This window comes from Rattus norvegicus, chromosome 1 (assembly GCF_036323735.1).
Source record: "Rattus norvegicus strain BN/NHsdMcwi chromosome 1, GRCr8, whole genome shotgun sequence".
NCBI classification, from domain to species: Eukaryota; Metazoa; Chordata; class Mammalia; order Rodentia; family Muridae; genus Rattus; species Rattus norvegicus.
In genome coordinates, this window is record NC_086019.1 from 124160580 (window position 1) to 124173088 (window position 12509).

The following is a 12509-nucleotide window of genomic DNA, read 5'->3' on the forward strand; positions in this document are numbered from 1 at the left end:
GATGTAATCTTCGGGAAAGTCGATACAGTCTTATTTGAAGCTCTTGTTCTGAATCTTCCGTTTCACCAGATATTTACTTGTTATTATCTCCATCAACATTAACTAGTGGTGATTTTAAGTGAGATAAACACCAGAGCAATCAAAGTCTTACTTAGTGATAATAAACATACACAACGAAGTTTTCTATATTAAAATAAAGCTTCAATTCATGTACCCTAAGCTTCTGTGTGTGTTTGGGTAACTGAGAATATAGGCCTGTGTTCTTCTGTTGAAATGAATGGTAATATATGTATGTACTAAATGTACAGTCATGTAATAACAATAAAAAGAGATGAAATTAATTTAAAGTTAAGAGAAGTGAAATATAGGAATAGTTGCAGAGAGTAAAGAGAAGCATGAAAATTAATATATTATTGTATGAAAGATAAAATAAAATATTACTTCTAGTAAATTAGAGAGATTCAGTTCCTATATAGTTAAGGATTGCCAATTATAAACATCATTGTTAAAATCATATTTAATTAATAATTGTAATAGATAGACGTGAATCTATATATGTCATAAATAAAAATTATTAAATAGGGTTGGGTATTTAGCTCAGTGGTAGAGCACTTGCCTAGCAAGTGCTAGGCCCTGGGTTCAGTCCTCAGCTCTGAGAAAAAAATATTAAATAATAACATTGAAAGTCAACTATTAAGTGGCTCTAAGTAATTGGAGCTTAGATTAAGACTGCTGGTGATGGTGTGATCTCTATCTTGAGAACCACGTGGTAGAAGGAGGTCTCTGATTCCATAACATTAACTCTAAATTTCACAGGCAGATAAACAAAAATACAGAAGTAAAAAAGGTGAAAGAATGTAGGAATGAATACAGGAGGAAAGAGGAGAGAGAGAAGGAGAGCTTATGGTAAAGGTATATAAGAAAGGTGACATATAAGTGATTAACATGACCCAGGCAACTGCTTTCTAAAGAACATAGGATTTTTTCAAGAAGAGTAGTTCCTTGAAATATTTTAACAATATTGGAAACATAAATGACTTTTCCTGATATGCAAATTCAGACTACTCATCCTACCACAATTAACTCTTTCTATAATTTTAACTACTTTTCTGGTTCTCTCTAATTAGCTGGGTATGATAAAACAAACACATATAAATTCAGGTTATGTGGAGTGAATAAACTCCACAGCAAGATATTACTAAAGGTATTGGATGATACTAGCATTGGATACAAATATTCTATGTAGAATATTTAATTGACCAGGTAGTATCCTTTAGTTCACACTGTAACCTCACTTACATATTTCCAATAGATTCTTTTTGGGAATCTCAGAGTACACACAATCTTTGAGAAATAATCTTATGAGAGGCAGTTAGCAGATCACATTAAATTCTACCTTCCAGTTAATGCCAATATTATGTGTAAGTAGACAACATTCAACACCTGGTCCTAAGCTCCCCATATACTAATATTTATTAATATCTTCTGCCTTTCACTACACCAGAACACTCTGAGCCATGACATGATTTTCTTCCATTCATTTACATGACATATTTCTAGGATTTTCTATCATAGTTTTCTTTCTTAGTTAGTTTTATGACCAAAACTAACCTGAATATTGACACATTTATTTTCCAAACAACTGAATTGCCTTCAAAAGGGACAGTCATGTAAGAAAAGTATCACAGACACCTATGAGCAGGAATTAGAAAATAGGCAGTAGGAAGACTGTCAAAAGTAGGCTTATTCCTCTCTCTTTAATCATAAAACAGAGCACACAGGCTGATCAATGCATCAAGTTGAAGATACAGACGTAAATCGACAGACATACAGTAACCTTGTATTTAATAAAATACCTACTTTTACATGCTACATGAGGGAGTTGTTGGGTGCATGGGATGGGATAAATCTATGAGTTATGCCATATCCAGAAAGTATATATATATATATATATATATATATATATATATATATATATATATATATTCACTTATATGTGGATATTATCTGTAAAGTCAAGCATAATTAATATACCGCCAAGAGAAATACAAATGATAAGTATTTAATTGACTAGATACTAGAGAGAGATTATGTTAGAAAACGAAAAGAAAAGTATTATATAGTTATGGATATATAAGGAACCTGTGAACAGAGGAATAAATTGGAATGGGGATGGGAGAGCAAAATAATTGAAGGAATAAATAGAGAACTAAAACTAAGGGGCATTTGAGGAGTACTATAGAAACTTAATTCAGTATAATCTCCTGTACTTACACACACACACACACACACACACACACACACACACACACACACACACACACACACACACACATATATATATATATATATATATATATATATATATATATATATATATACACATATATGAAAGTATTCCAAATGATCCAAATGGTCCCAAAAGGTCATCTCTAGTAACCAAATCAAATTTCAGTCCTGAGACTTGGTTGCATTTTATTGACTGTTTACTTAAAGATAAAATAGGTAAAATACTTCTCAAAAGATCAGGAAGAAGGGAAGAAGTACATAGCAAAATAAAATCAACTTCTTAACTCACATGACATACATAATATGTTTTTGCATTTAGGAATATTTATAAACACAGGCAAACATCAATATGGAACCAATGTTTTCTTTATAAAACATTAGAGGTACATGTAGGCAATCACAGAGAGTGGGGCAGTACATATAAGATTTACATAGGTTTAAACCAAACTACTTTTGGGAGGAGAAAGCCACAAGTATGCACCCAATATTAAAAAAAAGGTTCATTACACACATAAATTTTATTAATTGGTTATATTAAAGAAAACAGAAAATATTCTCAGATTCAAAATTGATCTAAAATAAAACAGTGAGAAATATATGTAGACAAGTGAATATGTAAATCTTAATAACAAAAATTCTCGCACATCATTTTATCTGCAAAGGGCCATTTTTAAAGATTGAAGGAAAAAATGTTGTGAATTCCTTTCACATTTCTATTTAATATGTGTTCTAAGTCTAATGTCAGGTGTACTAGGTGAAGTAATAATAAAAGAAATCCTTTACTTATTGTAGACCTTAGTTAATGATACATATGTCATAGAACACCTTTGTGAAAATGATACAATCTCATAAATATAAAAATCCTAAGAAACTCACAAACCTCTTTTTATAATATAAGGCATGCCTGATACTGCTTTGATGCATATAATCAAAGTATATATTCAGATGTATTTCTACACAAAAGGTATCACAACTATTAACTTAAAATGTAAATATGCTAAAAGAATTATCTGTCAAGCTTGGTGATATCCTCTATTTACAACTTAGTACATCCTGATACAGAAGGTTTGTATGAGAGTTTGAGATGAAAACCTCCCTGGTCAACACAGAGACATTCAGTGACAGCTGAAGAAATTTCAATAAAAATTTAACTTAATATAATTTGAATACTCATAGACTACTGTTAAGTGATAATTATTAAACTATGCCTGGGAATACATTCATGCTGTTTGTCTTTTCTGAAAGATTCACAAGGAACAGTCTGTTTGGCCTACATAGGATGTAATGTCAGATCAGAAAGTATAAAGGGTACATAATGTCCATGCTAGTGAAGCAATAGTTAAGGGATTATTTATTGAACCATGGGTAAGTGTGTATTACACAATTACAGCTGGATTATCTAAAAGCCTACAGTAATATGGAGAAATCACCTGAAAACTGCAGACTTATACCTCCTTAACCATTGTGAAGACAGCTAACTCACCTAATAGTCTGTGGCTACTTAATGGTTTATTATTTTCATAAAATTTGAAAAATTAAAATATCTAGGCATGCAAATAGAGTGAATAGCTAATGCAACATTAGCAAAGCTACTGCTCCCTAATACATTCTGCTATGGTAGTCCCTCTGCGACTTGGGATTTGGAAAGTAAAAGTATCTGATAGAAAGATTTTATACAAATATTTACTGGAGCATTTAAACATAGTTACATTGAGACTACTGTCTAGGTAATATATATCACCATTGATGAAAAAATAAAGGGTCATTAGTGGAACACAATATTATCCTACGTCATATATAAATCCACATAAAAAGTACAAAATGTCAGCTACTTTCATGCCAATAGATACATCATTAAATTAAGAAATCTGATTTACTCCTATCCAGTGGTAGTATACTAAATAAAATTATCGTGGTATCACAAAAAGTAATTATGACTAATATTGTGAAATTTTGCAATCTGACATTGTGTGGGTACCCATTGAAATATCAGTTTAATAGTGACACATGAAGAACAGTACAGTAATCCCTTACTGTTTGCAGACCTCTGGCTCCTACAACTTCCTTGAAGATGTCCACTCAGCTGTTCAGGTTTTTCAATATTTGCCTTGAGATAAGCACATAAAAATGTATGCAATATAAGATTTGAGTCATTTCTCTTAACGAGACACTTCATGAATAAATTTATATAAATCAGCTTCTTTGTTACAGTGTAAACTTCTAGAATTTGTTATTACTTAAAACACATGTTTAATACAAGGGGTAAGCACCCTAAAAAAAGCTCTACTATTCAGTCAGTAGAGAAACTGTCTCTGTGTCCTCGATGGCTTTATTAATGTTCCATAAAGTTCTAAGCAACAGCAACGTGAGAAGTATAAACTAAAGTTTCAAATTTATCATGCTTGAGAAGCAAACTTTCAATTCAAGACATGCACGTGGGAGCAGGAACTGAAGTAGAGACCATGCTATCTTTCCTATAGCTTACTTTATTATAAAACCTATATTGATATCCTCAAGGGGACCACCTTACACACTGCTGGCTCTCCCATATCTATGATCAAACCAAATTCATCAGTCATTTATAGAGGATGGTCAGATAAAGGCTGTTCATTAATTTAGGAACCATCTACCCCATTCACCCATTTTCATGAGGTTGATAATACCAAACCAACATTCTCTCCCAATACATTCAATTTTTAGGGTCATTCTCTTCTACCTGCTCTCCTTTTCCATCGTCTTCTCTGCTATATCTCAAACATTTCCCTTCACACACACACACACACACACACACACACACACACACACACACACACACACACTTCCACCCATTTAACCTTACCAAACTGAGTTTCAGCTGTAGCAGGGACTTCATAAATGTCTATAATACCAAGTTTCCATTATAGCAAGGATAGCATATGTCTACTTTTCACAATATCTCCAAGTTCCAGATAAGACTAACCACTGGCATGCATATTATGAACTCTTTTATAATATGTCTTTTAAAATTTTTTCTTATAAGACCAGAGTGGAAATAATTATTCTCAGAGACTCAGCTATAGTAGAATTGACAGGGGACCATGTCACTATCTTTTGTCAGCTGCTTGTATCTAATCTACTACTCCATAACACTGTCATTTAGCTTCATACACGGTTCTTTTGTTTCTAAGTCATAGTTAATAGTCTCCTGCTTTGGTCAGATATTCTGCTTCTTAGATTACCAACATTCGGATCCTGTGCTCTTCCTCTTTTAGTCCTTCCATTCATTGTAAAGGCTTTTGGAAAATAAAATAGAAAAAATCAGACAAAGGACAAAATTATTTACAATAGAAATATGAGACAGGAACTCAAAGACCTGTGAATGCATTATGACCTCCACATAGGAGAGGACTATCTCAAAATTGTCTCTCAGTATGTAAGTAAATTCCTCATAGGTCTCTGAGATCTGGATTTGTTTTCTTGCAGGAACAATAATACTGACAAATTTAAAGGTTAAGAGTATATATAGGACACATTTAATAAAGCTTAGTTTCAGTAAATCCTTTGAGTAGGGAGGCAACAAGGGATTACATGAAGCATACATGTGGAAATTATTAGTCTTAGAAATTGTGGCATTTTGATGATTCACTTCACTTATGAAGGCAACGCTTTCATCAAGCATAGAGTAATAAAATAGTTTTCTGTTTTTAAGTGTATGTAAATATCAGATAGCAAAAAAAGGTAATGCTATATTTTTTTCTGTTTACCTGTTTTTGTATGTATCATAGACATAATAATATCCATAATTTTTTTGTCTCTTGAATGGTATATTGTCTGTTTGATGACAATTATTGAAGTGCCAAAGCAGTTCAGAGAAATAAGGTTTCAGTGGACATATTTTTTATTTTATATTTTATCCCACTTCTCAATTTCCCCTCCACAAAATCCATATCCCTTTCCTCCTCCCTCAACCACCCTCTCCTACATGAGAGCTCTAGCATTCACCTTTGCTAGATCACAGAGCCACAAAAGGACTAAGTGTCAGATAAGTCAATCTTCTGTTACATATGGAAATGGAGCCGTGGGTCCATCCATATGTGTAATTTGGTTGGTGATTTAGTCCCTGGGAACCTTGGAAGGGACTGGTTGTTTGATATTGTTCTTCTTCCTATGGGATTGCAAACGCCTTGTCTCCTTCAGTCCTTCTCCTAATTCCCCCATTGAAGCCCTGTGCTTAGCATCTGCATCTGTGTCGGTAAGGCTCTGGCAGAACCTTACAGGAGACATCTATATCAGGCTCCTGTCAGCAAGCACTTTGTCAGCAATAGTGTCTAGGTTTGGTGTGTGCAGATGGAATGGTCCCTACGTGGGGCAGCCTCTGGATGGCCTTTCCTTCCATCTCTGCTCCATTCTTTCCCCTGCATTTCCTTTTGACAGGAGGATACTGGACTATTATGTTTGAGATTGATCAGTGGCCATATTCCTTAACCAGGAGAAGAGGACAGGGCTGCAATCAGGATGTCAACTGAATGGAAAATAAATTATTGAGAAAAAAGGAAAGAAATTTTCCCTCATATACTGATTAGTACATTTAAACAGTTTTAAGATGATCAAGGCAACAATGTGAATGACTTCATTAATTCTTGCTATTTATGATGGGTTGACAATTATTTAAATATTAGTTTAATAGTTATATAGGGAGAAAATAACATTCAGTCGAGAGTGTTCTCAGTTCATTTATGGTGCTATCCTTCTCTATTTGAATACTTGGCAAACAAAGTAGGTTTTTGTTTCCTGGCAAAAATGGAACATATAGTTTTCATTATTTCATATTTCCCAATCGTGTGCTTATATTTTTATTTAGGTATCAAATATATATTCAGGTATAGTTAGGTCTGTGAAGGGTGAAGGTATCTTACCATATCATGTGGTAATGATTTAAATTATTTTAATGTTTTTTCTCTGAATTATTGGATCCAGCTTCTGTGATACTTCACAGATAGTTTATCAGGTAGCTTTAAACACAATTTTCTCAGTAAACCTTATTTGGAGACTGCATAGCACAGGATCACTTTTGCCAATGGTATCACATCATGACAAGTATATGTCATATGGTTCTCTTAATTCTGTGAAAGTGTAACTCACTGATTCTTTGTAACTAACAGATTATGATTCCTTGTGATGATGTGTAGCTCTTTTCTGAGAGTCCACTTGCCATAATTTTGTGAGATGTACATAGGAATATACTCATGTTATACAGTTTAACATATACCCAATAAAAATAAAGCGTTAAATTTTCCATGTTAAACATATGATATGCAAATATGTGTTTTATATGATGAAATAAATTGTTTATATTGTTTTTATCTGATGATTTTTATAGCGTTAAAAACAACTTCCCAACACTTCCTTTCCATGCATTTAGTATTGGGTATGGAAAATACAATATCTACATGTAATGCAACAGAGTGAATAGCATTAGTAAATAATTAGTACATTCTGCATAATAAAATTACTTAGTTAATTATACAGATTAAGCTACAGTAGATATGTCTTATATCTTTAAAGAATTATACACTGAGAACTCACTAAAGCATAAAGTTGACTTCTTTTCCCTATTGTGATGATTGGCAATCACAATAGCAACATTTTGATCATAATTGTCTTTGCAGCCCCACTACAATGTAAAGATATAATAGGATCCTGAACTTTTTAAGCACTGTTTAAATTTTGTGTTCATTAAGTTAGCATGTTCTTTGTGTATTTTTCTATGGTGCACTGTGTTCCAAATGTGCAAACTAATAACACAACACAGCTGTTTGCAATCGTAACACTATTCCTTTCCATCATTACAGATATGTGGTCCTAGAATCTAGAATATTCATTACTGCTGTAGTATGGTGATGTAGCACATGATATGACACCACTAAACCAATGAACCTTTCTTCATGGATGACCATGTTTCACAGAGTAAATTAAGTGACTTTCCAAGCTTTTCTAGCATTGTCCCTAGACATAGCACATATGCTCCCCAGAAGGATGCAGTGAGTATGAACAGACTGAAACAATGATGACCATTTGTACATCTGCAGAATTTTGTTTTCCAGCTCATGTACAGACTCTACTTTCAGTAACCCTCACAGTTCCCTAAAAAGGACAAATTGTTCCTTGTCTCCTTATTTCTTTACTCATGCAATCCAATGACCTTGCCCGTTTACAACACATTGTAAATCAATAATTTATGAAAATCATGCAGTGTAAATGGTCACTCTTTGCACTGTTGATGGAAAAAATGGCCACAAACTCATTTTAATTTTATTTGACTTTTTTATAGTTGAAATTTGCAGTTTTTTAACAGTAAAATTTATTTTATTAAGGTTCATCCTTGCAAAATGTAATTGTATGATTTGAAACAAATCAGACACCTCAATGTTTATCTATAGGTTACAGATTAAAATTGAGGACAATAGTATACTTTATATATTAATGTGATGATGCTTCAAAATGTATGCACTTGTGTATTTGTGTTTGTGTTTGTGTTTGTTTTTATGTGTGTGTATGTGTTCATATAGCCACAAAAATGTTGTGCATACATATAATTAATGATACAATTATATCTGAAATTTAAAGAGAATACCATGAAATATTTTTATGCTAGACAGCACCATCTTCAGGATTAGCAAGTTCATTTCCTATACTAGATAAATAATTGAATGTTTGGAAATCAGAATACTGAAGTTTGGCATTTATTTTCTTGGCCCCTGGGTGTTCTTTTGTTCCTCATATTAATCTGATTTTTATGTCAGCCTCATGTCTTCCCTCAGTTTCTCCTGGCAAATTTTAAAGTACAAGAGTCTGCCTTTCAGGAGTCAGATATTACTTCCTATATTTCGGTATGCCCTTCTAATTGTCCTTAATTTCTTCTCAGAGAAACACACCAGCGAGTGTTATGGGATGTAGCAGTGACTGTTCTATTTAATTTGTGATTGGAGTTGGAAGAGTCTAATAGTTATTCATCCCAGATAATAGGAAAGGAACCCTTAAAGGATATATTTCTGGGTTATAGTGGGGCTGTGAAAAAACAGATATCTTTTATTGAGTTCTTTCAGATTTAGAGTACAGGCTTTTTTTCCTTCAATATTTCTCTAAGCATCTCATTTTATTAGAATTGATAAACTTTTCATTATAAACCTTTTATATTGGTAATACTAGAATAATGAAGAGGTATTGAGTTTTAGATTATTTCTTCCCAGGCATACCAGGGCGTAGTACATCAAATATGTATGGGAACAGTGTAATATGGATTTTACCAATAGAAATTTCTTTGACTTTGCCAGTCCAAATAAATGAAAAAAACCTCTAAATACTTTTAGTGAAACAATTTAACAAGTGGTTCAACATTTGTACATTCAGTGTTGGATAGTTATTGGTTTTGTTTTAATTTTTGGAAAGGACAATTTTATCTCTTAAGAGCGATACGGTGATATACACCTTATATGTCAGACGTATCTAAGACTAACCTTTACACTAATACATCTTCCTCCACCCATTAGCTACAACGCTTGATTAAAAACTGCTTAATTCTTCTCCTTAATATTTACAGGTCTGTTCAAACCATGAACTTTTGAACTAAGTTGTATGAAATATAATGTAAGAGGAAGGTAGATATTAAACACCAGTTCATGTTTAAAAAGTGAGTCGCTTATTGAACAAAAACATTGCACGAATTTCAAAACCATATTCACCTATATCGTATTTTCCTAGATGTCCTATATAATCTTTGTCCCTCTTTAAAAATTCCTATAATGCTATGAGCACAATTAGCACAGAATTAACATTCTATCACCTTTTACTTAGAAAACAGTGCTGAGCACAAATCTTGCTTCAGTTTCTCTGCTTTCACAGATTTCAGTCTGGACATTTCTTTCCCCATGTTCCACAATATAAAGAGCCAGTCGGTTAGAGATTATTTTTTGCTATGGTAAAAGTTTTACATAAATCCAGAAATGTGAGTGTTTACTTGTATTTTGATTATATTTACCTCTGCATATTAACCATAATTAAGATATATATCTACATTGATATTCGTTTATGTGTGTAAACTTGAGTATCAATGAGTATTTACCTTTTCTAGGTCATTTCCTCCCGTACTAATATACAACATCTCAATAGTAGAGTACTAAGATTCAAGATTTGGGAAACAAAGCTGTGATTTTTATCATTTATCAAATTTGATCTGTGTTGTATTTTTGTTTTTCTTGAATAAAAAAAATTATAAAATACCTAAGTTTATCCTTTCTCTGAAATTTCTATGCTGTACTCCACTTTCTCACAATTACTAACATAGAAAGAAGTACTATCTCCCAGGTTTTTCTACTTACCCAGAAAATGATCGCTTAGTACACACAGCAGGAGCCATAATGACTCAGTAGATTATCAGTGATACTTCTATATTAATATATATGATCCCCCGGACAGATGGTAAACATCTCTCAGTAAGAAAAGGCAGTGCATAGTACACGAAAAAAAAATACAGCTGTCCTGGGACTTTTCCTAGAGATGACCAGTGCCTCCCACTTTTGGCAGGTATCACAACGCAACATACTTAGCATTAACATAAATTCTCTCTCAAAAGAATAGAGACAAAGAACAATATAAAAATGTCCTGTCCATATCAGCTCCACATTCAACATTTCTTCAGCTGCATGACACATTTCCTACCTCAAGGACAATATCAATTCTTTTCTCACACTCATTTTCAAGTTTGTCATTCCCTACCAATTACTGTAAGTGCTCCTTAAATTCCACTTTCTTTGTGTGAAATATAAATGATGTCTAAATTCACGTTATAGCACCTGCAGGCAAGGATGTGGAGAAAGAAGAACACTCCTCTACAGGGAGTGTGATTATAAACTGGTACAACCACTCTGCAAATCAATCTGCCGGTTCCTCAAAAATAGGAAATAGCTCAAACTGAAGACCCAGTTGTAGTGTTCCTGGGCATATACCCCCCAAAAGAGTCCATCATCCAAAAAGGAAACATGCTCCAGCTATGTTCATAGCAGCCTAATATTAAGGAGAATCTTGAAACAACCTAGATGTCTCTCAGCAAAAGAATGGATCCAGAAAATGTGGCTTATTTATGCAATATAATAGTTTTCAGCTATTAAAAACAAGGACATGATGCATTTTGTTGGCAAATGGGTGGGGCTAAAAATATCAATCTGAGAGAAGTAATGCAGACCCAAAATTACAGGCATGGTTTGCACTCCCTGGTAAATGTATATTAGCCAGAATGTCAGAATACCCATGATAAAACCCACTGACCATAGGATGTTTAACAAGACTTAAGACCCAAGCAAGGATTCTTCAGTCTCACTCAGAAACAGGAAAAATAATCATGGGTTGCAGAGGAAGGGAGGGACTTGACTGGGAGAATATAGAGGAGGGGAAAAGGGCAGGATTGGGTAGGGGTTGGGGAGACAGGAGAATGAATGGAAATATTCTGCTGGCAATGTTGGGAATTGGGAGAACCTCTAGAATGCCCCAGAGAGAGAACTGGGATGTGAAAGGCTTCCAGGACTCAGTGGGGATGTCTTATTGACAATGCCCAACAGTAGAAAAATGGAAAACTGAAGAGACAACCTCCAGTAGATAGAGCCCCAATAGAGGGATGGAAACATTAACCTACCTTCAACATTTTTGAGCAAGAATTGTTCCTTCTAAAAAAATGAAGAAAAATGGAGCAAAGACTGAAGAAAGAGCCATCCAATAACTGGCCCAACTTGGGATTTATTCCATTTGCAGACAACAAACCCTGACACTATTAATGATGCTATGTTGTGCTTGCAGACAGGAGCCTAGCATAACTATCATCTGTTAGGATGCACCAACAACATACTGAGCCAGACGCAGATATTTATAGTTAAGCATAGAACTGAGATTGGGGACCCCTATGGAAGAGTTAGGGGAAGGCTTGAAGGAAGTGAAGGGGATGACAACGCCAAAGAAATTACAACAGCATCAACTAAGCTGGATGCCTGGGAGGACCCAGAGACTAAACTACCAACCAAAGAGCATACATGAGCTGGCACATGCCCCCCCCCCCATCACTTATGTAGCAGAGGACTGCCTTGTCTGGCCACAGTGGAAGGGGATTCACCTAATCCTGTAGAGACTTGATGCTCCAGGGAAGGGGATGCCTGGGGGAGCACCTTCTTAGAGGCAAATGGATGTGGGAATTA

General features: G+C 34.1%; 1 long non-coding RNA gene across 1 annotated transcript in view; it reads right to left on the bottom strand.

Moving 5' to 3' along the window:
* LOC102555866 (uncharacterized) overlaps positions 1-12509 on the bottom strand; it is a 104096-nt gene that overhangs the window by 60372 nt on the left and 31215 nt on the right. The gene's annotated exons all lie outside the window — the stretch shown is intronic.